The following is a 27,632-nucleotide window of genomic DNA, read 5'->3' as shown; positions in this document are numbered from 1 at the left end:
ATCTCTTTAACTCCTTTATTAAAATTTATTAACATTCAATGTTCTTTATGACTCAAGTACTCTGGCCCCACCAGCTTCCGACTGCAAAATAAAGTCCCATTAACTTTAATACCCAAAGTATCACTCTGAATTGCTGTATCTCAAATTGATAAGAAATTCACTATGGGGGCACCTGGGTGGCCCAGTCGGTAAAGGTTCAGCTCAGGGCATGATCTCCCTCTCTTTTGGCCTGCCGCTGTGCTTGGTCTGTTAAATAAATAAATATTAAAAATCTTAAAAAGAAAAAAAAAGAAATTCACTATGTTACAGGGTTACTTTTCCCAAGTATCACTGAGTGAATCCAGAGTTACTTATTTTTTATTTAAAATTTTAAAGATTTATTTATCTATTAGAGAGAGCGAGTGAGCATGCGAACAAGTGGGAGGAGGGGCAGAGGGAGAGAATCTCAAGCCAACTCCCTCTTAGGGTGGAGCCTCATGGGGGGCTCCATCCCATGACCCGGAGATTATGACCTGAGCCGAAACCGAAACCGAGAGGCAGATGCTTAACGCCCCCCTGAGCCATCCAGGTGTCCCCCGCCCACCAGATATTCAATTGCCTGTCCTCGGCACTTGCTGCCCCCTGCTGGGAGAACAGGAACTTGCATTTGCCCCCACACCAGATGGGCTGCACTCTGGCTGTTCCTCTGCCTTCCTTCCTTGGGACTCCTCCTCCTGGTTTCCTGTGCCTCGCATGTCACCATTCAGCCCCTGGTGGTGGTTGCAGCATAACAGGACAAACCCCTGCAAGCCTGCAGAGACAGAGCTTTTTACCTGACCCAGGACTCTTGTTTCCACTCCTTCTGGTGCAGGAACTGGCCAACCCTCCAAGGTAGACGTAGACTCATCAAGATAGGACGAAGCCTTCTGTATTCAGGTCAATGAGGATTGCTCCACAGTGAAACTGCGGGAAGTCCGAGTGAGTGAGCTCTTCGATGACATGTGTGCGCTTAGTGGTTTTCTATATAACTTGTACTGAGCATTGGCTCTGTGTGAATTGAGGACTTGAGCATCCCTGTTGGAGGCTGGAGGCTCTGGCCTGCACGTACTAGCTCAAGCCTGTACGGTTACTTAACTCATCGTCACAGGGGTTGGTAATAACACCTCTCCCACAGTGTCGTTGTGAGGTTTGATGACAGTGCGTGTGGAGTACTTAACGGAACCCCGGCCATCAGACATTGACCACAGTCCTTATACTTGCATTCCCAGGGTCGGCTGCAGGCCCCGGCCCCAGCAGGTGCTATATGCACTCTTGTCACTAATGTCACCATCATCCACTCACTGAGTCACATGTCTCAAGGAGCCTGTGAACAATCTCCAGGTCTGGGGAGTGTGTCTGCCCTCCCGGAAAAGTACACAGAGCCACATCTCCATTACCTGTCTCCACGTTTCAATCTAAGTTTGGCCCGGGAGAGAAAAAGCTCTGTCAAGTCGAAGCCTTCTGCAGTAATAGTAATAATACGTAATACGTAATAATAACTTCATGCACTCCCAGGAATTCATACTGTTTTGAAGTTTGTATCTAAATTCTTGACTTAATTAGATCTTGTATCTTTTTTTTTCTTAAAAGCAAAAACACAGAACCAGAGGATGGGGCACCTTGCTGCGTTCCAGATTAAGCCGCCTTGGGCCAGAATGGGCTCTATTTCTATTTCACTCTGACCTGAGAGTCAGCTAATGTTCTGCATTCGATTTATAATTCTTACTCTAAACCACCATTAGGAACTTATTCCTTAACTCTTAAGAAAGAAGGCACAGCATTTTTGTCCCAGTAAGGATGACTTACCAATTGTAAACACGGAAAGAAGTCTAATTGTAAGTCACTGCAGACGGTGGCAATGTTTGTCACATCTTTGTACCCCCATGGCTCCTGCCACCTGAGGTCTGGTACATAATAAGCACTCGCTACACTGAATATTTCAGTGACTCTCTCTCTCTTTCACTTTTAAAAACAATAGGAAGTAGGAAAGAACCTAAATAAGTGTTGGATATTTAAGGTGATGTCATAAAAGTAACACTGAGCCCAACTTTTACTATTAAGAGGGGTGCTGCACACATATAAAAACACAGAAGATACCATATAGGATTTAAGATGAATGAAAGACAAAAGAGTGGACTGTTTCCTTAATCATTTCATTGTAGCCTACTTAACGTATTCTATAAACTGCTTTTGAGCACCTGTCTTCTGCTGAACACGAAAGAAACTCCCTCAACCCCATCCATGTTCCTGAAAAGGTTCCAACCTAATTAGGAGACAGCCTCTCTTCTTGTCCTGTCCACACGCAGTCGTGCTAGGATCTCGAAGCCTCGAGATAAGGCATGGGGAGGCCCCAAAACAGATGAGAGCAGTTGGTGGGTCTGGCAGAAGGCGGTGGCCATGAGGACTTTGCGGGAACCCGCTGGTGTCCGTGCAGTGCTGGGGCCCTTCACAGAGATTCCTGGGCCGTGTTTTGGTTACAGCCACAGAAGACTATATCCTGAAGACTGAAGTGTTTGAGTTCTTGTCTTGCCTTCCTCATTAGACACTGAGATTCTTTTTTTTTTTAGGATGGGCAGAGCCGGCTGAGGCTTTATTTGGGACAAGACACTCGAGTTGGCTTTTAGTTGGAGGCATGGACAAGAGGGGGTACCTAGGGCAGCAGACTCCCCCCAGGGGCAGGCTGAGGACTGGGGCTGAGTGAGTCTTAGGTGGGTCTCCTGTTCCCGATGCTCCCCTGCACAGCTCCTTCCCCCAAAGGCTCTATGGCAGCCACGAGAGCGGGGAGGCTAGGCGGGACCACCGTGGTTGTTCATTTGGGCAGGACATCAGACGACTTGGACACCAGCTTCCCGTCACGGGTCTCAATCTTCTTCACCACCACAGTCTTGGAGGAGCTGCCTCGGCTGAAGGACGCAGAGGGGCCAAAGCTGGACTGGAAGGAGCTCAGGCCATAGTTGAGGCCAGGGCTTGGGAGGCCCCCATAGGTCGAGCTCAGGCCACCGCTGGTGGTCTTAGTATGGATACTCACGTTCTGTATCCCAGACTCCAGCGGGCTCTCCTCGCCCTCCAGCAGCTTGTGGTAAGTGGCGATCTCAATGTCCAGGGCCATCTCCTGGTACTCGCGCAGCTGCTGGGCTTGGCTCTCTGCAGGGCGGCCTCCAGCTCGGCCAGCTTGCTATTGGCATCCTTAATGGCCAGCTCCCCATGCTGCTCAGCATCGGCAATGGCAGCCTCCAAGGAAGCCCTCTGGTTTTTGAGGGCCTCAATCTGAGCCTGGAGTCGGCTGATGCTCCCGTTCATCTCAGAAATCTCCATCTTCGTGCGACGGAGGTCATCTCCATGCTTCCCAGCCAATGTCTGCAGCTCCTCATACTTGATTTGGTACATGGTCTCGGCCTCAGCCCTAGACACTGAGATTCTTAAACCAGAGATGGTCCTTAAGTGCCTTCTGTCAGCTGCTCCCCTCTTACACCTTGCAGGGTATACATACTTCATGAAACCAGGTTCGTCTGTTATCTTAAGGGATGGATAAAAGAGTGACTGCCTTCCGAAGGAAGAAGAGAGAACTGTCTCTTCCCTCTGCCTCCGCCCTCGCCAGGTCCTCATAGGTGCGCGCCCATGCTGTCACCCACCAGCGCTGAGCCCTGAGCCGTTACCCAACTGAGGTTCCCACGTGTCAGGGGCCTCAGCACTCTGTCTACCTCCTGGGCCAGGCGTTAGGGGACCTCAGACTGCATCCCAGAAGCAGACACTTGCTCCTGTGTTCTTCTCCACCTTCTCCCCTGATTTCCCTTCTTGGTCCCATGTCAGCAGCAAGGGTCCAGCTTCCCTGGTTCCACACTGAGCCAGACCCAAGCTTTCACTGCCCCTAGGAGAAAATCTCTCCACCTACCACCTCCCCATGGCCCCACTCCATGACAGCGGTGGGAACAGGACCAGTCTGCAGTCTTGGGACCTGGTTCTTAGATCAGGCTGATTATACCTCCTGGTGTCCAGGTCCCATCCAGAAGCAAAACACAGGCTGGAGGTGTCTCTGGGGCCCTATTCGACCGTCGCCATCTGGACCTGGGCCCCTGTCCTATTGCCCCTGCACATTCTGACCTCTGGATGTTACCTGTCTATCTACCTGACCCTGAGGATTGATAAGTATGACATTTCTTGTCCAGTGCCCGTTCTTCCTGCATTCATCTCACGCTTCAGGCATGGTGACCTCCTTACTTACTGACTTATCCCTGCAGCCGGAGGCCAGGTTCTCTTCTTCCTGCTCTGTCCCATCCTCCTCCAGTTGCCCTTCCTGAGTGAGCCTCAAGTGTTGACGTGGACAACAGTTCGGTTAAGGAGATTTTGATGGACCCAAATAACCAAGCCCAGACAGTGTGCAGCGACGGATTAACATGTTAGCTCCAGACGGGGATTGAAGGGACTGGGTCTTCTTCAGTTGTGTAAGCTGCATCTTTCTTGCTCTCACTGGTACATTAATGTTTATTTGGTGAGTGGGTGTGCAAACAAATGAACAAGCAAACAGGAGGGGAGCCCCTGTAGAAGTTCACTAGAATCTATCTCCTTGCCCTATCCGGTTCAGCGTTTCCAGCAGCGGGCTGCCTTTTGTGACCCCCAATAAATGGTACTATGGAGGGTAAGATTACCGAATTGCAAATGACAGGATGGGAGTTTAATAATAGCGTATTTCACGAACTCTAAGATGCGCATTTGAACATGTCTAAAATCAGAAGCAGTGCACAACGGATGGCAAGTCATAATTTAATTAGCAGCGTTTCTTCCTTCTTCGTAGGAAATGTTTCTTAGTGGTCCATTTTACAATCAAAAGAGGCTTATACTAGATGAAATATGGTATGGGTTTCATCAATGGGTTGATGTAATCCAAATCAAAGATGATCAACAGGATAGAAAAAATGGAATGACTCTCACAAGATGGTATTTTGTAGTGATAAACAATACAGTCCTGCACTTAAGTTCAAAAAATCAATTGCACAAGTAAAAGATGAAGACAACTTGGCTGAAATTCAGTTCCTGTTACAGCGGCAGAAATGGGCTCGAGCAGACTGTTAACAAAGAGTCAATAACAATGTCGCTGCCCAAGAAGCTAATGCAGCTGTAGGCTGCTTTAATAGTAATACCGTGTCCCCAAACAGGCAGAAATAGCTCATTGCGATTTTCTTGGGTCACATGGATTCTGAGATATTCTCTTGGCATATTTGGACAGGCACGTTAACAAGCCAGAGTGCACACTTTCTTTGCAAGTGTGCTTCCGAGTCAAAACCTATGTCTATACTGAGAGGTGACTTTCTAAGAAACAGCTGGAATAAGTGTGTTCTTGAATTTATCTTAAGAGAATTGTTAGGTGTGTTCTTCTTTAGGAGGACCTGGAAATTTTTCTTTTGTTTCCAGATCCAGGAGTAGCTGTGTTTCCTGTTTGCTCCTATGAATGGGGTAAGTGCCCATGTTTCCCTTTTGCCTTGGTTGCCAGTAAGCTCAAAAGACAAACATAGGGCCCGCATCTAGCCAAGTCCAGAGAACTATATGGTATAACGTCTGTGTTATACCTATGTTGACCTGGGGTCTGCATTTCCTGTACTGATTTCCCCTTTGCTGACCTTTCCTTCATCTCTTTTATAATGTTGTCCTATCATTTATGTTCTGCAAGTTACTTCAAATCTCCTATGGAATAAATTGGGGATCTGAATGAATAAACACCAGAAATAAGTATGTGAAAAACAGGTGCCTATTCAGAGGAGAGCAACTGGGAAAGCAAATGATGAGGACAGTGTTCCTGAAAGATAGGGGTGAGGGAGCTAGAACCATCTGGAAAGATACTATCTACCAGGAAGTGAAAGCAATCCTAAAGGTGTTGGCAGGACTGCCATATTGGAAAGTGGTTAGATTTATTCTGCGAGACCCTAAGATAGAAAAATCAGTGGAAATTAGAGGGAGATAGATTTTTTCCCCCTTGATATAAGAAAAGAAAAACTTGATAAAAATAAGTCAAAATTAGGGGCACCTGGCTGGCTCAGTCGGAAGAGCATGCAACTCTTGATCTCAGGGTCTTGAGTTTGAGCTGAGGTTGGGTGTAGAGATTACTTAAATTATTAAACAAATGAACAAAGATTTAAAAAAAAAAAAAGCTATGCGGAGCCTGGGTGACTCAGTCAGTTAAGCACTTGGCTGTGGCTCACTCAGGTCATGATCTCAGGGTTGAGGGATGGAGTCCCATGTTGGGCTCTCTGCTCAGCAGGGAGCCTGCTTCTCCCTCCCCCACCTCTAATCATGCTCATGCTCTCTCTCTCTCAAATAAATAAATACAATCTTTTTTTCTTTAAGCTAAAATTAGAATGGCTACAGTGTGAGTTATGCACTCCGTTTTGGGAAGTGCTCCAAGGGAGGCTGGAGGGCCACCTGTCAAGGATGTGAAGGATGGGATCCCTGAAGGAGCGTGGAATTCCCACCTGCCAGGGACTAAGTGCTTGGTGAAATGGAAGCCGGGGTGAGGGAGGGGGAAGCCACCGGCTGGGGATGAGGCTGAGAACCTGGCCTCTGTGGGATGGGATTCAGGGCAGAAAGGGCCTATAGGGAGAGAGTCTGCCTTACCTCGCCGGGAGGACTGTCCCCCTGCCCCATGGAGGCATCCCTCCCCCGCACGCACACACTGAAAGGCGCACAAAGGGAACTCAGGATTACTGGATTAACACCCAGCCCATGGGTCTCAAGCTGGCCTTCCTGCTCCTGCTCTCACCCTTCCCCTCACAGAGTTTCCGGGGCTGTAGCAGGGAGCGGTGGGGGGAGGGGGCAAGAATGTGGCACTGTCAGTTCTCCCAGGGGGCCTTTCAAATGCCGTCCTTCACTCTGATTGGCCGACAATTACCTCATTGTTCCCTCACTTGTTGAAAATCACTTCTCCCCTCTCCTGGTTTTTATTCCAAAATGACAGAGGATTTCCCTGGCTGTGTCTTCCACCCCTCAAGTTCAAAACTCCCATTGTCCTCGACCCCAAATACCCAGGCTCTGCTGGCTCCTCCTGGCTTCATTAGCCCCGCAGATTCAGGCCAGGCTTCACTCAGTCCTGTCTCCCCACTCTGCTCAAGTTCATGTTCAGTATCCCCCCACCCCCTTGTGCTCTGCTGATAGGAGCCCTCATGCCAAACGGCGCTGCCCAGAGCAGCAGCCATGAGTAGGAGGGGAAGAAGGCGCTAGGAATCCCCCACCCCCAGCTGAGGCTAAAAACAGACCTGGCAGCCCCCCGCAGCAGGTTCCAGGGATCAGGACCCTCTTCCTCCTGCTCCATTCCTGCCATCACTCCAAAACAGGAAGCCACAAATCACACAGCCCCGTGGGACTTCTTTTCTCGACGAGGCCCCCAGAATGTTCGTCTTCATTTGAGGGTGACGGTGTGATCCGTCCTCCTCTCCTCGCCCACCTCGAAGCGGCCTGGGCTTTGGCATAATTTACAGCCTGAGACCTCGGAAGGCTGGAACCTGGCCAAGGCCAGGCCATAAACTTAGTCTGAGTGCCGTTCGATTGTTTCTGGTGAAGGACAGACACCACTTCCTGGCCGTGGGCCTGCCCTTTCAGTAGGGCGCACCCCCGCTGCTGCTCTTCTCAGGATGTTCCCAGGCGTGTGGTGCTGAACCGCAGCTGGTGAGGGGACACAGTTCCTGAGCCGTGAGTGTTCACACGCCCACCCGGGCCCTCTTGCGCCAGGGTGCTCGTCCGGCCAGGTCCTTGCATGCCGAGCTGGGGCACAAGCAGAGGTCAGGGTCAGAGTGGGTACCTGAAGTGGGATTGGGGGCAACCATCCAGGAAGGTAAGAGGGGCCTTGCTTGATGCCTTGCTTTGTCTAACTGGGGAAAGGATATGCAAATGAACTCCAAAAGCAGCCTTTGTGGGAAAAAGACCACAAAAGAAGAGGGGTTGGTCGGGGAGCGGACAGGCATTTATGGTGCTGGGTGGACTCACTGTGTGCCAGGGTAAGGAAAATGTACGTGGCTTTGCCAAAAGTGTCTAAATGGAAAGGTCACATTTCTACTTAAAAACAAGTTGTGGAGGGGCGCCTAGGTGGCTCAGTGGGTTGGGTGTCTGCCTCCCACTGGGGTCATGATCTTGGGGTCCTAGGATTGAGCCCCACATCAGGCTCTCTACTTGGTGGGGAGTCTATTTCTTCCTCTCCCTCTGTGCAGTCTCTCTATCTCAAATAAATAAATAAAATCTTTTTTAAAAAATGAAAAAGTCGTAGAACCTATCCTAACCCCTTCTTACTCCAGGAAACTTGTTTGCTTCCCCCGACCCCCTTCTAAATATTCCTGGTAACCTGCGCCCCAGGAATTCTTCCCTGGTTGGCACAGCTGCTTTGGCTGATGTGGGAAACAAAGGCAGAAGAAAAATTATTAAATTTCCTTACTACCTACAGCCCATTGACAAGTCCTGGAAACGGGCAGAATGACATTCCTCTAAGGGACTCAACTGCTTCAATGTTGACACTTAGCTAAGGGCAAAAGGCAATCCAAGCCCAACCGCCAACCCCCACACTCAGGATCCTATAAGCCTACTTTAGCAAATAAAAATTCCTTTGGAAACTTCCTTTATCTCTGCCCCCCAAGATACATGTTGGCAATCATCCCCAAGCATATGGCCCACTGATATAGGTCTGAAGGGTCTCATGACTAAGGTTTTATTAGACAGTAATAAATGACCTTTTCCCAATAATAGCTAGGCCCCTCAAGGTCCTGAAAACCTTGCTTCCAAAATTCCTTAAGACTTAAATTATCCCTAACCCCCTCCCAACTTGGAATGGGCCACTCCTCATGACCCCCCAGTGCAGCTCTTTCTGCCCATGGGTCCTGTCCCTGTGCTTTAATAAAATCACGTTTTGCACAAAGATGTCCCAAGATCTTTCTTAGCCATCAGCTTCAAACCCAGTGTCTTTCCTTCATCACTGGCCAGCCTGAACCAGTCCTCCAAACTGGGTACAGTCCTGTCCCTCAATTCCTCACCATGACAGCAAAAAAGAGACGATAGCACTTCACAAGGTTCCTGCCTGAAACTGAGGCCAAGGGCATCACAGAACATCCACCAAACTAACATCAACCTCCATGCTAGGTGCAGAGGTTCACAGAACCCAGGGGTCCTTACTGGATGCCACCCCACTCCCCTTTCAGCCTGTGTCACTCAAGGAGACGCCATTCTTTCTCACCCCACTCCTGAGCTTGAAACTCTTACCCCCGATTGTAAACTAAGGACTCCTTCAACAAATACTTGCAAATATTTACTGAGGGACTACTATGTTCCAGGCACTGTTCCAGCCACAAACCCCTGCCCTCAGGAAGCTTATCTCTTGCATTTCTGTGAAGATGAAATAGATCAGAGCGTGGAAAAGCCCATTTGTCTATTTTCTTTTTTGTTTACTTAACACCATATATTACGATAGCTGTGTGTTGTTGCACATATATCTATGCCCTTCCTGTGTCCCATGGTTGCCACCCCCACATCTTACTTGCTCATTGTCCAGCAAGAGAAATGTGGGTTGTGTGAGAAGACTCAGAGACAAGTGTAGTTAGACAAGAAAAGCAGAAGTTTCCATATAAAGAAGGGCAAAGGAGTCAGCCTTTAGAAGAGGGGTTTTTCAAATAAAAACCACAACAGGTATTCAAAGGAAAACGTATAGGGGCGACTGGCTGGCTCTGTGCTTATTTCATTTGTTTTACTCTCTTTGGGTTCCATTTGCTGAACTTTCTCTGCTTTCTTGAGATGAGTGATAAACTTTCTTCTTTTCTAATGTGTGTGTTAAGAATTATGAATGTCGGGGCGCCTGGGTGGCTCAGGGGGTTAAGCCTCTACCTTCGGCTCAGGTCATGGTCTTGGGGTCCTGAGATCGAGCCCTGCATCTGGCTCTCTGCTCAGCGGGAGCCTGCTTCCCCCTCTCTCTCTGCCTGCCTCTCTGCCTACTTATGATCTTTCTCTGTCAAATAAATAAATAAAATCTTGAATAAAAAAAAATTTTTTTTAAATAAAAAATAAGGGGTGCCTGGGTGGCTTGGTGGTTTAGGCCTCTGCCTTCAGCTCAGGTCATGATCCAGGGTCCTGGGATCGAGCCCTGCATCAGGCTCCCTGCTCGGCGGGAAGCCTGCTTCCTCCTCTCTCTCTGCCTACTTGTGATCTGTCTGTCAAATGAATAAAATCTAAAAAAATAAAAAATAAAAAATAAAAAATCAAATTATTCCAAAGTGGGAATGCTGGGACACAGAGTAAATTACATGGTAAGCTATACAGTTAAGATAATGCTCCAACATATCGACTATCTAGTAATACATTTAAAAGGAATGTAAGGGAAACATGGCAAATATATCAGAATATATTAGAAGATTAAGCTGAATATATGTTCCAATGAAAAACAAAGACTGTCAGGTTTAATGAAATAGTTTGGATAGACTACCTAAACATTAGGCTATGGAAATTTTAGAAGGAAAGAGACAAAAAATATGCTATCTGAAAACTAAGCAAAAGAAAGTCCATATTACTATATTAAAATCACACAAAGTAGATGTTACAGCAAAAAGCATTCCTAGCTAAACAGATGTACTCTTTACAGTGGTAAAATGTGCAATCTACCAGGAAGACACAGAATTTTAAGTTTGCATGCAGCTATAAAATAGCCTCAAAAATGTGAAGTAAAAGCTGACAAATATAAAAAAAGAAATAGACAAACTGCCCAATGTTAGAGGTTTTAATACACTATCTCAGTATTGACAGAACAAGCAGATTAAAAAAATAGAAAGGGTTTAGAATATATGAAAAAAACAGTATCAGCAAAACTGACCTAATTAACATATAGAGAGCACTGCACCCAACATCTGCAGGATACACATTCTTTCTAATTGTACATGAAATATTTAGAAAAATTGACCATATGTTTGGCCATAAGACAAGTCTCAACAACAAGTTTCAATGAACTAAAATCTTGCAGAATGCATTCTTTAGCCACAATGAAATTTAGCTAAAAGTCAATAACAAAATATAGCTAAAATATATATATTTCTATATTATGCTATATTATAAATATATATGTGTGTGTGTATGTATGTATATATATATATATATATATATGATGATGTGGGGCTTGATCCCATGACCCCGAGATCATGACCTGAGTCGAAACCAAGAGTCAGATGCTCAGCCGACCAAGCCACCCAGGCACCTCAAGACACCATCAAGGCACCCCAGACATTTATAATTCTTAATGCACACATTAGAAAAGAAGAAAGTTATCACTCATCCCAAGAAAGCAAAAGAAGTTCAGCAAATGGAACCCAAAAAAAGTAAAGCAAATGAAAGAAGAAAGAGCAGAAATGTTTGAAATATAAGATTGAGATAATCAATTGGGTTATAGGCCAGTTATTTGAAAAGATTAATAAAATTGTTAAATCATTGGCAAGACTGATATATATCTATATATCTATATCTATGTCTATATACATATCTATATATCTTTATCTATATATATATATATCTCCAATGTCAGGAATGAGAAAGGTAACATGACCACAGGCAGGGAACCAGGCATAAATACCTTGACTTCAGGTTCCCCTTTTCTCCAATTTTCAGTGGGGCTTATCTTTTTAATGCAAACATTACAAAGACATTAGACAGATATCAGGAGCAACTTTATACTAATAAATTTGAAAATTTTGATGAAATGAACACATTCTCAAAAAAATACAATTTACAAAACAGAAAAAAAGGAAAGAATTCCTAATAATCACAAACTGTTACAGAAATGAAAGCCATAATGAACAACTTTCCCTCTCAAAAAGAAATTCCAAGGGTGTCTGGCTGACTCCATCAAAGGAGCAGGCAACTCTTACTCTTTGGGTTCGGAAGCTCAAGCCCTGCGTTTGGTGGAGAGATTCCATCCATCTGTGTGTGTGTGTGTGTGTGTGTGTGTGTGTGTGTGTGTGTGTGTATACACATATGTATATATATCACATATGTATCTGTATATATATATATGTATATATATACATGAAAAGGATACAACGTCATGACCAAGTTGGGTTCATTTGGGAACACAAATTAGTTTAGCTTTCAAAAAAATGTAATTAACACAGAAAATAATTAAAGTCATATGAATACTTCATTTGATTAGATTCAACATATATTTGTAATTTAAAAAAAACCTCTTAGCTTTGTATATGAGATAGAGAATTGGGGGAAAAGTTGAAAGGATTGGAAAAAATAAATAAAACTATCATTATTCACAGATGATATGATTGTATGCATAGAGAATCCCAAAGAAGTTAAATTATTAGAATTTTTAGGAAAGTTTAGCAAAGTTGCTAATAAAAGTTCAATATTCAGAAATCTTTTGCTTTTCTTTATCTCAGCAATAGAATTAGAACATGAAATATTTTAAAGATATCACTTAACATCAAAATATAGAAAATTTCTAGTTATAAATCTAAAAGTGATGTGTGGGCAACTGGGTGACTCATTCAGTTAAGCATCTGCCTTTGGCTCAGGTCATGATCCCAGGGTCTTGGGATTTGAGTCCCACATCTGGCTCCCTGCTCAGTGAGGAGTCTGCTTCTCCCCCTGTCCCTCCCCTCCACTCCCCTCCTATACTTGCATACAGACGGAAATAAATAAATAAAATCTTAAAAAAAAAAAAAAGTAATGTGTAAGACTTGCATGCAAAAACCACAAAACTTTTTTTAATTAAATGCCTAAATAAACAGAGTGGGGTATATAATATTCATGGATAGGAAGACTCGACACTAAAAATATATACTTTCCCCCAAGCTGATACATAAATTCAATTTAATTTCAGTAAAAATTCCAAGTGTATGTTGGAGATTTCTTGGTGGAATTTGGCAAATTCATCCTAAAATGTATATGAGAATGCAAAGACCCAAGGGTAACATAAACTCTCTTGAAGAACAAACTGTGAAGATTTGTTCTTATTACAATACTACAATACTTAAGATGTCATGATATTGGTACAAGTACAGACTATGAGACCAATGATAGAAAAGAGAGCCCAGGGGCACCTGGCTGGCTCAGGGGTTGGGCCTCTGCCTTCAGTTCAGGCCATGATCTCAGGGTCTTGGGATAGGGCTCTCTGCTCAGCGGGGAGCCTGCTTCCCCCTCTCTCTCTGCCTCCTGCTCTGCCTACTTGTGATCTCTCTCTGTGTCAAAGAAATAAATAAAATCTTTAAAAAAAAGAAAAGAAAACAGAGTCCAGGAAAAGGTTCACACATACATGGCCACTTGACATGACAAAGCTGGAAATGCCAGGCAAATCAGTTCTGCCTCTAAATGTGAAATGTAAATAATAAATCTCCTAGAAGTAAAGGAGAATATCTTTATGACTTCAAAGGAGTAAATATATATATGTATATTTAAACATATAATATATATTTTTATATATATTTATAAAAATGTGTGTATATATATATACATATATATATATACATATGTGTATATATATATTAAATAGGCTCCACATCTAACATGGAGCTCAAAGTCATGACCCCAAGATCAAGAGTCACATGGTCCATCAACTGAGCTAACCAAGTGCTCCCGAGGGAGTAAAGATTTTTAAAATAGGACACAAAAAGCAGTAACCACAAATTTTTTTGATGAGACTGCACCAAAATTAAGAATTTGTTTATCAAAAGACATCACTAACTGAGTAACAAGAAAAGCCACACAGTGAGAAAATACATTGGCAACACAAATAATTGGCAAAGGGCATATATTCAGAATATTTAAATGCCTATGAATCAACAAGAAAAAGGTGACAGAAAGAAGTATTGAATAAGCATTTCATACACTCCCTCCCAAAAAATAAAGCAAATGGCTAAAGCCAAATAAAAGAGATGTTTTTATTAGACTAGATTATCTTCAGTTTAAGCCTCCAGATTCAGCAAATATCTCCTCCCTGTGGGGAGTCCCACCAGAGTTCAGAAAAAGGAGGAAAGTGAGGTCAGGATATTTATCCTCAGGTTCCCTCCCTTACTCCCTCCCTCTGAGTAGTTGCCTTGAACTAGCTCTGTCTTTCAGAGATCAGTGGTCCTCTGAATGCAGCCTACTCAATGGGACTCTATCTTTTTGGCCTTAGAGTAGTGACAGATTCACTACCCCTAGCTTTGAGTTTCTGCATTACATCCAGAATTCTTCTATGCCAGCCCACATCTATATTAAACTACTCCTTGTGAGTGCGCGCACACACATACACACACACATGTACACACACAGGACATTATCCTAAATTGAGCGTGTTGAGTATGCCACCCTTCTCCTTTTGAGGCTCTCTCTTAAACAATGCTCAATATCATTACTGAAAAACAAAATGTAAATTAAAACCACTAGAAAGTATCACTTTATACCCGCCAGAAAAGCTAAGTAAAAAGATTGACAAAACTAAGTGTCGGCAAGGGTATGGAAAAACAGGGACCCTCATACATTGCTGTTAACATGTAAATTAGCATAATCACTTCGGAAAACAGACTGACTTTATCTAGCAAACTTGCAATGAGCCCAGCCATTTCACTCCTAGACACATACCCCAGGGCGCTGTTCTTAGACTATACTCTGCCATTAGCACACCTGGAGGACTTGTTAAAAGATTGCTAGAGGCACCTGCTGGCTCAGTCCACAGAGCATGCAATTCTTGATCTCAGTGTAGTAACAAGCCCCATGTTGGGTGTAGAGATTACTTAAAAATAAAATTTTAAAAACAAAACCCCCAGATTGCTAGATCCCTCTCCCAGCATTTCTGATTCAGGAGGTCTGGAGATGGAGTCCAGATTTTGTGTTTCTAACAAGTTTCCAGGAGATCTGGTGCTGGGACCACATTCTGAGAACTACCGCCCTAGAGAAATTCTCGCCCACGTGCCACAGAAAACTTGTACAAGAAAGTCCATAGCATTATTGTCTTTGTAGCCAAAAAAATAAATAAATAACCCAAATGCCCATCACCTGTAGATTAGACTAATGAATTGGAGTATTTGAAATATTAATGAGCATTCCAAAGAAATGAAATGCAGCCACACATATTAATATAGATGATTCATGAGTAAAAAGCCAATCGAAGACAGATACATAGAATACGATTCCATTTAATTAAAGTCCAAAAACAGGCAAAGCTAAAAAATGGTCTTTAGGGATACATAGATGTTAAAACTATAAAGACAAGCCACGGAATAAAGAAGCTGTGATTGGAAGGCATACAGGGTACTTGAACTGGAAATCAATGTTCTATTCTGACTGATTGATGACACAGAAGTTTGTTTTATAATTATTCTTTAAACTGAATATATCCATCCTTGCCCCAGGGAACAATGCCCTAGAGCCTCACAACGGATCCATCAAAGCTAAACATTCTACACCAACACTTTCTCCCCAGTCTGGTTCACCCATTCCTGAGAAGTGAGTGTGTCATAGCCCGAGTCTGCACCTATGTCCAGCTTAGGGTGAAGGTGAGCTGGCGTGGCCCTCCCACCACCTTCTGAGTCTATCCTGAGCAACTGCTGAGACCCAAACCCACATTCCCACCTCCACAAGTACAAGTTATAGTATAGCAATGGTCCAAACCCACATCTAGGAAAGCAACATTTTCTCCCTGAAACACAATGAGTAGAGATGTGACTTTCCCCCCACAAAAAAGGGAAAAATATTTTTCATTATTATGCGATGCATTCTAACACAGGAGAGCCTGGCTCTCTAACCTGTCATTTCAGAAAAGGGTCTCTATTCTATATTTGCATAACAAAAGTTTCTTTAGGAGTGTTGTTGTTGTTGTTTTCCTTCCCAGAACAATGAAGGAATCTGTCTGAAAGTTAACCCAAGGCAGAAAACTCCTAACCTTCAAATGAAACCTGACTCTGTTGCTCCTCTGTAAAGAAGCCTGTTTTTTTCTTTCTTCTCTCTCTCCTTTCTCTGCTTTTAAATCAACAGTAACTTCCTTCTTCACACCAGTCACCACCTCACATTTGTGGATATTCAGGCCCTATTAGAAAGTTCTTTCTTAAAAAAAAAGAAAAGAAAGTTCTTTCTTTATTGAAATATTTCTCATGAGGAGCTTTCAGCCAGTGGGTTCTGTTTTACCCCTTGGGACCAGAGTATAAATCTAATCCCTCTTCAACATGACACCCTTTCAAATAGGTTAAGACGGTTATCATGTCTTCTTGGTGTCTTCTGTTTCTCTCAGTCCCTCAGTCCTTCCCAGCTGGCAGGTTTGAACCCCTTCTCCATCCTGGTTGATGCATTATTGGGTTCCACTTCGTCTCTCCCCAACAGAAAGAATGGAGCCCAACCTTAAGGTAAGTTCTGATTGTAGAGCAGGAAAAAAAATTTTCCTCCCTACCTATCTTATATTCATTGGTGGACCCTGCAAATTACACTAACAAAAGACACATTAGCTCAGCTCAGGGGTCCTGGGATCCAGCCCAGTGGAGAGTCTGCTTCTCCCTCTGCCTCTGTCTCCCACCATGCTTGTGCTCTCACTCACAAATAAATGAATACAGATCTTTAAAAAGAAAAAAAAAAGACATTAATGAGAGCAAAACAAACAGGAGTGTATTAGCATGAGCATCATGGGTACAGATGGGAGTGGTCAGTGAAAAGTAACTCAGAAAGGTGGTTAGAACTTCGGCTTATAGAGGATCTTAACAGAAGAATGACACATTTTGTAGAGAAGTGACAAGACAAAGGAAATACTGAGTTTCTAGGCCAGTAAATATATAGAAAAACTAATGGTAGTTAAGGGCTAGATTTAGCAAAATTTGTTACATAGGTTCCTTTGGTGCTGGTCTCTGGGTGATAAAAGTCTCTGTTATCTCTGGTGATTAACTTCTTTCCTTCTCAGTAGAGAGGGGAGGAGGGGGACACTTTTACAAACTTACATTCTGCTTTTAGGCGGATGGGGAGGGCAGAGAGCTTTCCTATATCTGCTTCTTCTCAACTACCTCCAGCCCCAAATAATCCTTGGGCCACAGTGGCATCTTTTGGGGTGATGTGCTCTGCTTACCCTTCACAGTTCTCAGTTGACGAGGCTGGACGGCCACGACATTATCCGCCAGCCATTCTACATATCATAAGCCTATGAATGCCACAGTTTTACTGATGACAGTGTGCAGAGTATCTACTGATGCCAAGTGTAGGTACTGGAGGAGAAAAAGAGGAGAAAATTAGTTTGTCTTTTCAAAAGCAAAAGCTATTAGGACCATTTTTATGAAATGTTTATTATTGATGCCTAGTTGTCATGCGGCACAGTAACGGCTGATGTCAAAGTCTGAAGGGCTGCCAAGCAAATGAGGGATTTGTCAGATTACATTTGCCATGCATTGAATTTGACAATAGCAGTTAACTCTAGATAAGTGGCCTCAGTCTTCATGGTGTGAAGTGCATTGTATTAGTAACAGATAAACCCTGAAGGCTCAGTGATTTAACACAATAAAAGTTTATTTCTTGTCTCTTTCTTGCAGCTTCTCTATAGGTGCCTCTCGCCTAAGCAGGGATTCTGAGATCCACCCTCCTCTTCTGTCATAGTCAATAGGATGTCCCCCTCCTGCCCCCCAAGATTGTCCTGCGCTGGGGGGTGGGGGAAGGGAAGCCCATTTCATTCCAACCAGCCGGAGGGGAGACCATGGATGGTCACTGGTGGGAGGCCTTTGGGCCAGGTGTGAGAGTGGAAGGCGTCACCCCTGCCAAGAAGCTATTGGCTGAAACTCTGTCACAGGGCCAACCTAAGCACAGGAAAGCTGGAGAATGCAGTCTAGGTATGTCCCTAAGGAGCAGGACTGGTCTCTTGTCTCTTACCAGTCCAATGGGGGAGGGGGGGTGGTTCTGTATGGGTGGCAAATAACATCTTGAGTTACTATGAAAATCATTTGACCTCATGAGCCTTGGAAAGAGTCTCTGGGACCTCCAGGGGTCTCTAGACCCCACTTTGAGAGCACTGTCTTAGAACATCAGATGAGCCTTCCATGGGCTAATTTTGGAACACTACAGGAAGATGTTAAAAGGGCATGCAGTAATCTTTGTCTTCTTAAATATTTCACATTCAGAATTAGAATGTCCTTCTTCAGTTTTCTGCCTTCCCCAGGCTCTGTTCTAGGGAACTTGGCTAACTGCCTCCCCTCCACATTAGGGGACCCTGCAACTCATCCTGACTTCTCAGTCCTTGATTATGTCAGTGCTCTGCTCACATCTGTGGCTAGTGACCTCTTCCCATCTGAGATCTCGGCTCAGATGGTGTATAGCCCTCCCTGGGGGGAAGATCTCCGCAGTCTGTCACTGCTGACTCAGTTCCCATCCTTGCTCTTTGAGCATCCACACTCCCCTCTGACTCCCAAGACCCCTTATACCAGCATCCTTTCTCCTGGGCCTTCCTAACAGGCCACCCAGCCCCCCAAAATTAGACTGGAACCCTCCCTCACCACTCAGGAGCCTGCAGTGTCTGATGTCTCGGTGGCCCATGGGACACTCTGTCCCCTCCTCATGCCCATGCAGGAAGCTCCCCAGGCTCCAAAGGCAACTCTATTTTAGATCCTGCCTTCCATCACCTTCTGGCAGGGGATAAAGATGGGGCAGACCTTCCCACTCCTGTGCTGTTAGAACTTCCAGAGCTCTCCCCATCTTCTCTCCCATCACTGCTTTCTCCAGGTGCTGTGTCTAGCGTGAAGAGGAGACCCTGGGCAGAAACCTGTTCTGTCTCTTTGTACTTGAAGTCTTTCAGTCTCACTAGAGATGGGGATTTTAAACCCTGAAGTCAGGAATCAGGCACCTTTTGTAGGTTTGTTCCTTGCCCAACATGGGCCCCCCGTGAGGCAAGCAGAGCCTCACACCTCCACAGACAAATGCAGTGGGGAAGAGAACCGGAAGTGGGGAAGAGAACAGCCTAACACTGCGCTTAATGGCTCAAGTTATTAGTCAGCCAAGGACTAGGACTAAGGACTAACGTGAGCGCAAATGGGTTAAGTGGCTTCTGGGCAACTATTATCCTTAAAGGCACTTTGGAGAGAAAGAGGACTGATTCCAAAGGCAGGGCTTTGAAGTGGGCCCTTTGGAGTTGTTTGGCCAGTAGCCCATGGGGTCAGGGGCCCTGGTGTTTAGGGAAGATGAGGGGAGAAGTAAGTACTAATTCTCAAAGTGCCCTTTGGAGGGAGAGGAGAAGAGCTCAGGGCCCCTCCAGGCCATTTTTATCTGGGAAGTTGTTTTCTTCCAACACTGGCTCCTGCCCTCAGCTCTTATTCTGCTGAAGCCCAGGTGGGGCCCCTCTTCCTCCAGTCCTCTACTTCCTTAATCTTGACAAGGCTATGGCTGGTTGGTAGAGGAATCCAGGTGGTAGGAAACACTGAGAATGATGGAAACAGCACCTGATCTGTCCCCTGGGCCCAGGCCCAAGAGGTGCCAGGTCTCGTGTTATCACGATAAGTGGATCTCTGAGCACTGATCAACACCTGCTCTCTGACAAAGCCCTTGTCCTTGAGCAAACTCTAACTGGGTTCCTCTGAACTTTCTTTTCAACTAGGCCCTGAAGTTGGGCTTCCATGTTTGGCTCCGCGTTGCCCAATTTTAGCAAGAATCCCGCTGAGTCAGTTTAGCAAGACTAGTGGGTGACCCGCATATCTGATCCGCTCTCCATCCTCCACCATCCCCCCATTGGCCTGCCTTCACCAAGAATCCTGGGATATCAATTTTGCCAAAATCCTTCCTTACGCTTCCTCTTAACTTTCCATCCATCACCCCTTGCCCTGCTCCTTGACTATAAATCTCCCCTACCTTTCCTTGTTGTGTTCAGAGTTGAGCCCACTCTCTTTCCTCCACTGCAAAACCCCGTTGCAGTGGTCCCTACACCTAGCATGACAGTTCCCCTGAATAAAGTCTGTCTTACTTGGCTTTAACTGGGCCAGGAATTATTGCTTCTTTAACAGATACAGTATCTTTTCTTTACCCTCTCATACCAAGAGCTCACATGCACAACATTGAGGCTTCTGAGGACTCCCAGAAAATGCACAGGCTCGCCACAGAGAATTCCCCTCTGAGGAAGCAGGATGATGCATGTTGTCCCTGAGCCTTAGGTGGTTTCGTTGTGCCCAGCAAGAGAAAGCTCCACCCTGACTACCAGAGAGGACATGGGCACTGCCCTCTCTGCTCCTGGACCCCAGAGGAGCAAGAGCCACAGGAAAGAGGCTGCCGCTGCAGACCAGCTGCAAAGCCACAAAGGCAGGAGAGAAGAATAACTCCAACACACAGTCGACCATGTGAACACGACTGCTGTGTGACCCATAGAGAAGGGAAGTCCAAAGGACTCAAACTGGAATTTCTGCCAGTTTGAGTCACTCACTGGACACCCCATGGCCTTCATGGTCACGCCACCAAATGCAGACTTGGGTAAAATTTGGTTCTGATACAAGTGACGACATGTCCTGGAATAGCAGGGATACAGCGGAAGGAAGGCTGAGCTGAGGGCGGGGCAGTGGGATCTGGCTCAGTACCATTTGCTACAGGATAGAGGCGGAGGACAAGATGGAAGGTGGAGACCCTTCTCCTTTTGACTAGAATGATAGAGAAGGTCACTTCCTGAGGATAGGAGCATCCCGCTAGGGAAGTGTATAGTTGTACTCAAAGAGTAACATGGCTTAAAGGGCATCCAAAAGACCAGGGGAGTGACAGTAGAAATAACTGCATTTCCTCATAGGTCCCAATAAAAATCCTAGTATTAAGGAGCATGTCAGATGCTAACAGGGGTATCAGAGATAGGAAAGCTCTGGAATAACACAGGGAGTACCATGGCCCCCACCAGCGGTCTTGCATCTTCATGAAGCACTCCCTACTTGCGGGGACTTTTCTGTGTGATTAAAGAATTTCTAATAAATATGGAATATTTCTCAGTTTCTCCAAAATAATCAACAATGTGGTTAAAAAGAAAGAAGTCTGGGGCACCTGGGTTACTTATTCTGTTGACTCTTTATTTCAGCTCAGGTCCTGATCTCAGGGTGAAGAAAGCCAGCCAGCTTCTGGCTCCTCCCTGGGCGTGGAGCCTGCTTGCCTTTGCCTGCTTAAGATTCTCTCTCTCCCTCTCCCACTGCCCCTCCCTTTATCACTCCCCCAACCCCACCGTGTGCAAACACACTCTTGCTCTTCGGAAGAGGAAAAAAAAAAAAAAAAACAGATAAAAGACTGGAAGGAAGTAAGACAAAATGTCCCTGGAGGTAATTCCCAGTGTGAGGACATGAATGTTTTTTTGTTTTTTTGTACTTTCTACATTTTTTTTAATATTCTAAAAACAAACTGAAAAGGCATCAGAATAGTAAAAAGCAGCACAAACCAGTTGAAACCCCTAGGATTGGGGTGCCTGGGTGGCTCAGTGGGTTAAAGCCTCTGACTTCGGCTCAGGTCATGATCCCAGGGTCCTGGGATTGAGCCCTGCATCGGGCTCTGCTCCACGGGGAGCCTGCTTCCTCCTCTCTTTCTCTGCCTGCCTCTCTACCTGCTTGTGATCTCTGTCTGTCAAATAAATAAATAAAATCTTAAAAAAAAGAAAAAAGAAACCCCTAGGATTTCACAGGTATAATCTTCCTTAATCCTCAAATCATCTCCAATGGAACAGATTACATTCCCCATTTTCAGATGGGGAGCCTGAGGCTGCAGCTGTTAAACTGTCCGCTTAAGCTTACACAGCTAGTACATGAATGAATCTGTGTTAGAACCTGGGTCTTTTTTTTTTTTTCTTTGAGAGCAAGCATGAGTCAGGGGGAGGGTGTGGGAGCAGAGGGAGAGGGAGAGAATCTTGCCCAGCATAGAGCCCAAAGCAGGGCTCAATCTCATAACCCTGAAACCATGAGCTGAGCCAAAACCAAGAGTTGGGTGCTGAACCAACTGAGTCACCCAGGTGCCCCATAACCCTCGACTCTAGATTTCACTTTCCTTCTTCTATACTCCCTGTTTCCCAAGAATAGCATATTCTTCCAAAAGCTAACACAACAAGATACATCAGGAGGAAAGCCACCGGTCCTCTCCTGTCCTTACCTAGAATGAGTGACCAGGCTGCAAACACCTATGAGTGAACAGGAGAGGGTACTGGTCTACTCCAGACTCGGAGACAGGTGACTGAGGAGACACAGAGACATACTGCCTGTGGAGGAATGAGCACGGCTTGCTCATGTGCTCACGGAATCCTCAGATCAGAGCTTAGAAGGCGACCTCTATTCTGCAAGTCTCCTTTGCAGAATCCTATAATTCATGGGCTTCCCTACCATCTTGATGAGGCATCTATAGGAAAAAACAAAACAAAACAAACAAAAAAAAACTTCAAAGCCTTTACACCAGCTACCACTACTGAGTTACAAATTATCCCAAACCTGGCATCTTAGATCATATTAGTTTACTTGGGATCTTCTGGGGGAAAATTTCAGGAAGGACATGGCTGGAAGTTCTTACATGGGGGTTTCTTGTGGTTAAGTTGGCTGGAGGTGCAGTATGGAAGGACTCAGCTGGTCTGAACAGGCTGTCAGTTAGAGAGTCCACACACCGGCTCTCCCATCTGGTCACCTCGGGGTGCTAGGACTTCACACCTGGTGTCTGAGAGAACCCTGCAGGAGCTGCAAGGCCTTTCTGACTCAGCCTTGGACGTCCTGCAAGACCACCCCCTTGGCATTCAGTGAGTTAACACATGAATCATCAGACAGACCAGATTCAAGGGGAGGGGAATGAGGCTCCAGCTCTAGAGGGAGACTTGGGAAAGTCACTTCGTAAAGGAGCACGTGGGTAAGAAATATTGTTTTGGCCAATTCTCATTTAACCAATGCTTAGTCACCTCGCAGCACAGAAATTGGGAATATATGTGTGGCTCACAACACATCAGTTAGTAACCGTCGGTGATTAACAAAGCATCCTTTCCTTGCTTTCTGACTAATGTGCACTTGAGAGCAAAATGCCCCACATGCTTCAGGGTAATCTTTGAGCCAACAGAAAAGAAACTTGCCAGCTCTGGTTCCTCTGTGCTATAGGTTTCTCTGCTCTAAACTTTAAGACTGTGTGTCTTAAGTTTTGTGTCCAAAACTTTAAGACTGTTTTCCACCTTCTCTCCCATAAACGTTAAAGGGGAGAATACATATTCTTCGTGCATTGGATCTGCTTAAAATATCTACTGCCAATCATCAAGAATAATAATGCAATTGACCGAGCACATCGAGTATGTTGAAATCTACAAGTTCATAGTGATTTCAAAACAACAACAATCGAACTCATGATGGCAGTCTTTGGAAGTTTCCAGGGCACTAACTCATTCAGAAAAGCGGGGAATAAAGGGAAAGGACAAAGTGTCTCTCCTGCCCCACCCTTCCTGATTCCGTAGCAGGATACTGGTGCTGGACCCTGTGAACATCTCTCCTGCTGCCACCTGGTGTAGTAGTAAGCATTTGTCAGTAGAGGATGCTCCAAGGACATAGCAGGAGGAAAGAGGTTCTCCTGGCCCCAATGGGCTCTCTTGCCTGTTTCTATGGGGGCATCGTGACCAAGGGTGACAGCTTATGACCGCTTATGACAGCTTTCCAATGAGCAGCGTCAGCACCCCAGTGTCCAGTTTCCTGCTTCTCGCCCTAGCCTAAAGTATTTCAGTGAACTTCTCCAGTATCCAGTGGGCTACAGCAACCCTCTGTCCATCCTTGGAGGTGGGGAGAACTTCTTCTGGTTTATCACCCTCTTAGGTGCTCCAGATCTGCTCTAGAGGTATAGTGACTCCCTGTATCTGCTATTCCTGTATTCTTTAGAGTTACTTAACCCTTTATGGCTAATCCTCCATTATAAGAAGTTGATAACTTCTTAATTTTTTTCTATTCACATGACTGTGTGGTTTCTATCTCCTACCTAGACCTTGACCGATTCTCAAGGTAATCAAATAATTGGGGCGCCTGGGTGACTCAGTGGGTTAAAGCCTCTGCTTCAGCTCAGGTCGTGATCCCAGGGTCCTGGGATCGAGCTCCACATTGGGCTCTCTGCTGAGCAGGGAGCCTGCTTCCCTTCCTCTCTCTCTGCCTGCCTCTCTGCCTACTTGTGATCTGTCTGTCAAACAAATAAATAAAATCTTTAAAAAAAAGTAATCAAATAATTGATACAGGAAGACCAGGTAATAAACGTTCAAGGAATGGTGGAATTGGAATATTTCATTAAAAAAATTGGATCAAGGCAGTGATCATCAATGGATAACTCAGGCATTCAGTGAAAACCCAACAGGGAACATAATAAGGGATGGACCATGTTGATTTCACCTGAATCCAGAGACAAATTTACCATGAGCTAACCTACGGTACGTTTCAGTACCCCTCACTTGCATGGCCGCCCTCACCAAGGCCTAGAAGCTAATATTATACTTGTAATTCTGATTTCTTGCTCTTAAAAAGGAAGCCCCTCAATTTGGAAACTTTGATCTTCACAAAACCGGGATCACTGTGTGAACACCCTGATCAACCTTAAGATCACGAAAAGGAGACAACCAAGTGTGTGCCTCCTCATGGGATGGAACAGAAAATAGCACGTCTATGAGATATTTTCACCAAAAGTTAATTCTCAAACTGATCGGGTCTACAGATATAACCAATAGTTTGGGATGCCTAGTGGCTCTGTTGGTTAAGCGATTAAGCGTCTGCCTTTGGCTCAGGTCATGATCCCAGAGTCCTGGAAACAAATCCCGCATCAGGTTCCAAGTTCAGCAGGGAGCCTGCTTCTCCCTCTGCCTGTTCTTCCCCTTGCTTATGCTCTCATTCGCTCTCTCAAATAAATAAATTAAAAAAATAAAAAACAAAACCAAAAACACTAGTTTATACAAACACTTAGGAGAACAAGAAAAAGACACTGTGAAAATATAGCCAAATACAAAACCGGGGAGATTTTGTAGGACAAATTACCTCGTTTTTCAACAAATAAATAGCAACTTTAAAAAAACCTATGCCTGGAAGAGAGACTGTAGAGAGACTGTCATTTCGGTTTCTAAACCTTGAAAAATATCACCAAAAGAAATGTGTGCACCTTGTTTGGATCCTGATTTAGATTAAAAAAAAATTTATTATATCGTCAGAATTTTTAGGCTGACTGGATAAGTAGATGGTATTAAGGAATTACTATTCATTTCTTTTAAAGATTTTAAAAAAAAGATTTTATTTATTCATTTCACAGTGAGAGAGGGAACACAGGCAGGGGGAGGGGGAGAGGGAGAAGCAAACTTCCCGCAGAACAGGGAGCCCAACGTGGGGCTCAATCCCAGGACCCCGGGATCATGACCTGAGCTGAAGGCAGATGCTTAATGACTGAGCCACCCAGGCACCCATAGAACTTACTAAAAAAAAATAAAATAAAATGTGAAGTGATGTAAAGTCTGGGATTGTTTTAAAAATAATTGAGAGATAGTTATCAAAACATTCTGAACACCTATAAACTTAAACAGAGACCGAAGAGAAGAGCAGCAATTCTAGGAACAGAAAATCGACCACTTTCTGGAAGGTAGGACGTGGGGAGATGTGACTCTGAGGTGATATATGGGAAGAGAGACCGCGGCAGGTGGGGGGTGGTCGGCTCCCAGCAAGCGGTGGAGCAGTGGAGCACAAAATCGGAACTTTTAGAAGTCTGCTCCACTGAGAGACGGTGCTCCAGAGGCTAAGTGGGGTTGGACCCCTCGCAGGGACAGTGTGATCTCAGGTCCCGTAGGGTCACAGAAAGACTAGGGGAGTCTGAGTGTGACAGAGTTCCCAGGTATCAGAGTGGGGAAGCCGGCTGCAGAGATGGAGCCAAGGTAGGGGCTCTCAGCTCGGGGTTACCTTAAACTGTGATCCGAGACAAAGTTGGCCACTGCTCTTTGAGCAGGAACCCCACAGGTGGCAGATCCGGGGAGACCCCCACTTGCCTCCCAGGGGAGCGGATGGCATGGGAGCTCACTGCAGGAATTTGCTGGGTCTGGAGATTCCAAATGGGGCCATGTGCCAGAGATAGAAATGCTGGATCACAGGCTGGGTGAACTCAGAGTGCAGCCGTACACCAGGAAGACTGGAGGGATTGAGTGCTTTTCTCTGACGATGCATTGAAGAGCGAGTCCCCACGCTCTCCGCTCCTCCAGGCTAGAGATTAGGAGGCCACCATCTTCATTCTCCTCCTCCAAAGCTCTACAGAAAACATTTGAGAACAAAAGTTGCCAAGAGCAAACCATACAGAGCAGATTGCTTAGCCCGACCCCTGGCAAGGGCAGTGCAATTCCGCCTCCGGCAAAGACACTTGAGAATCAGTGCAACAGGCCCCTCCTGCAGAAGATCAGCAATATCATCCAATCAAGACCAAGTCCACAGATCAAGAGAACTGCAAAACTTCAGAGCTAGGAGGGAGCAACACATAGAATTCATGCATTCCCCCCCCCCCCCATGATTCCTTAGCCTTTCAAAGTTAAATTAAAAAAAATTTTTTTTCGTATTCTATTTTAAAAAATGTTTCCTCTTTCCTATTTTAACATTTTAAACTATTTTATCTTATCAATACTTTTTAAAAAATCTTTTTAAATTTTCATTCTTATAGTCATATTCTATACCTTCACTGTATTTAAACTTATTTTTTGTATACATACAGGTTTTTCTTTCTTTAAAATTTTGGGATACAGTTTCCACTAACAGATCAAAATATACCCTAAATCTAGTGTATCGCTTTGTTCTAGTCTCCAACTTGATCACATTCTTTCCTCTTTTTTTTTTCCTTTTTTCAACAAACTTCTTATCTCATCAATTCCTCTTTTAGAATCTTTTTCTTAATTTTCATCTTTACAGTCATATTCCAACCCTTCATCTTGTTTACCCATATATATATATATATATATATATATATATATATATATATATCAATATGGACATTAGTAAGATGTCAGAACTAGAGTTCAGAACGATGATTATCAAGGTGCTAGCTGGCTTGAAGAAAGCATGGAAGATATTAGAGAATCTCTTTCTAGGGAAATAAAATCCCTTTTTGGGGAAATAAAAGAACTAAAATCTAACCAAGTTGAAATAAAAGAAAGCTATTTGAGGTGCACTCAAAACTGGAGGCTCTTATTGCTAGGATAAATGAGGCAGAAGAGAGAATTAGTGATATAGAAGACCAAATGATGGAGAATAAAGAAGTTGAGAAAAAGAGATAAACAACTACTGGACCACGAGGGGTCAATTTGAGAGATAAGTGATACCATAAGATGAAACAATATTAGAATAATTGGAATCCCAGAAGAAGAAGAAAGAGAGATATATTGGAGCAAATTATAGTAGAGAATTTCCCTAATTTGGTGAAGGAAACAAACATCAAAATCCAGGAGACACAGAGAAGCCCCCTCAAAATTAATAAAAATAGGTCAACACCCTGTTATCTAATAGTAAAACTTACAAATTTAAGTGACAAAGAGAAAATCCTGAAATCAGCTCAGGACAAGAGATCTGAAATATACAATAGTACAAATTTTAGCTTGGCAGCAGACCAATCCACAGAGACTGGCAGGCTAGAAAGGACTGGCAGGATATATTCAGAGAACTAAATGAGAAAAATATGCAGCCAAAATACTATATCCAGCTAGGTTGTCA

The 27,632-nt window shown here is 44.6% G+C and overlaps 1 pseudogene; it reads right to left on the bottom strand.

Annotated features, from left to right (window-relative positions):
* Positions 1 to 2,594: 2,594 nt before the first annotated feature.
* Positions 2,595 to 27,632, bottom strand: part of LOC123951079 — an 83,075-nt pseudogene continuing 58,037 nt past the window's right edge.

Source organism: Meles meles, chromosome 1 (assembly GCF_922984935.1).
Source record: "Meles meles chromosome 1, mMelMel3.1 paternal haplotype, whole genome shotgun sequence".
Lineage (NCBI taxonomy): Eukaryota > Metazoa > Chordata > Mammalia > Carnivora > Mustelidae > Meles > Meles meles.
This window is presented reverse-complemented; position numbering and strand designations above follow the sequence as displayed.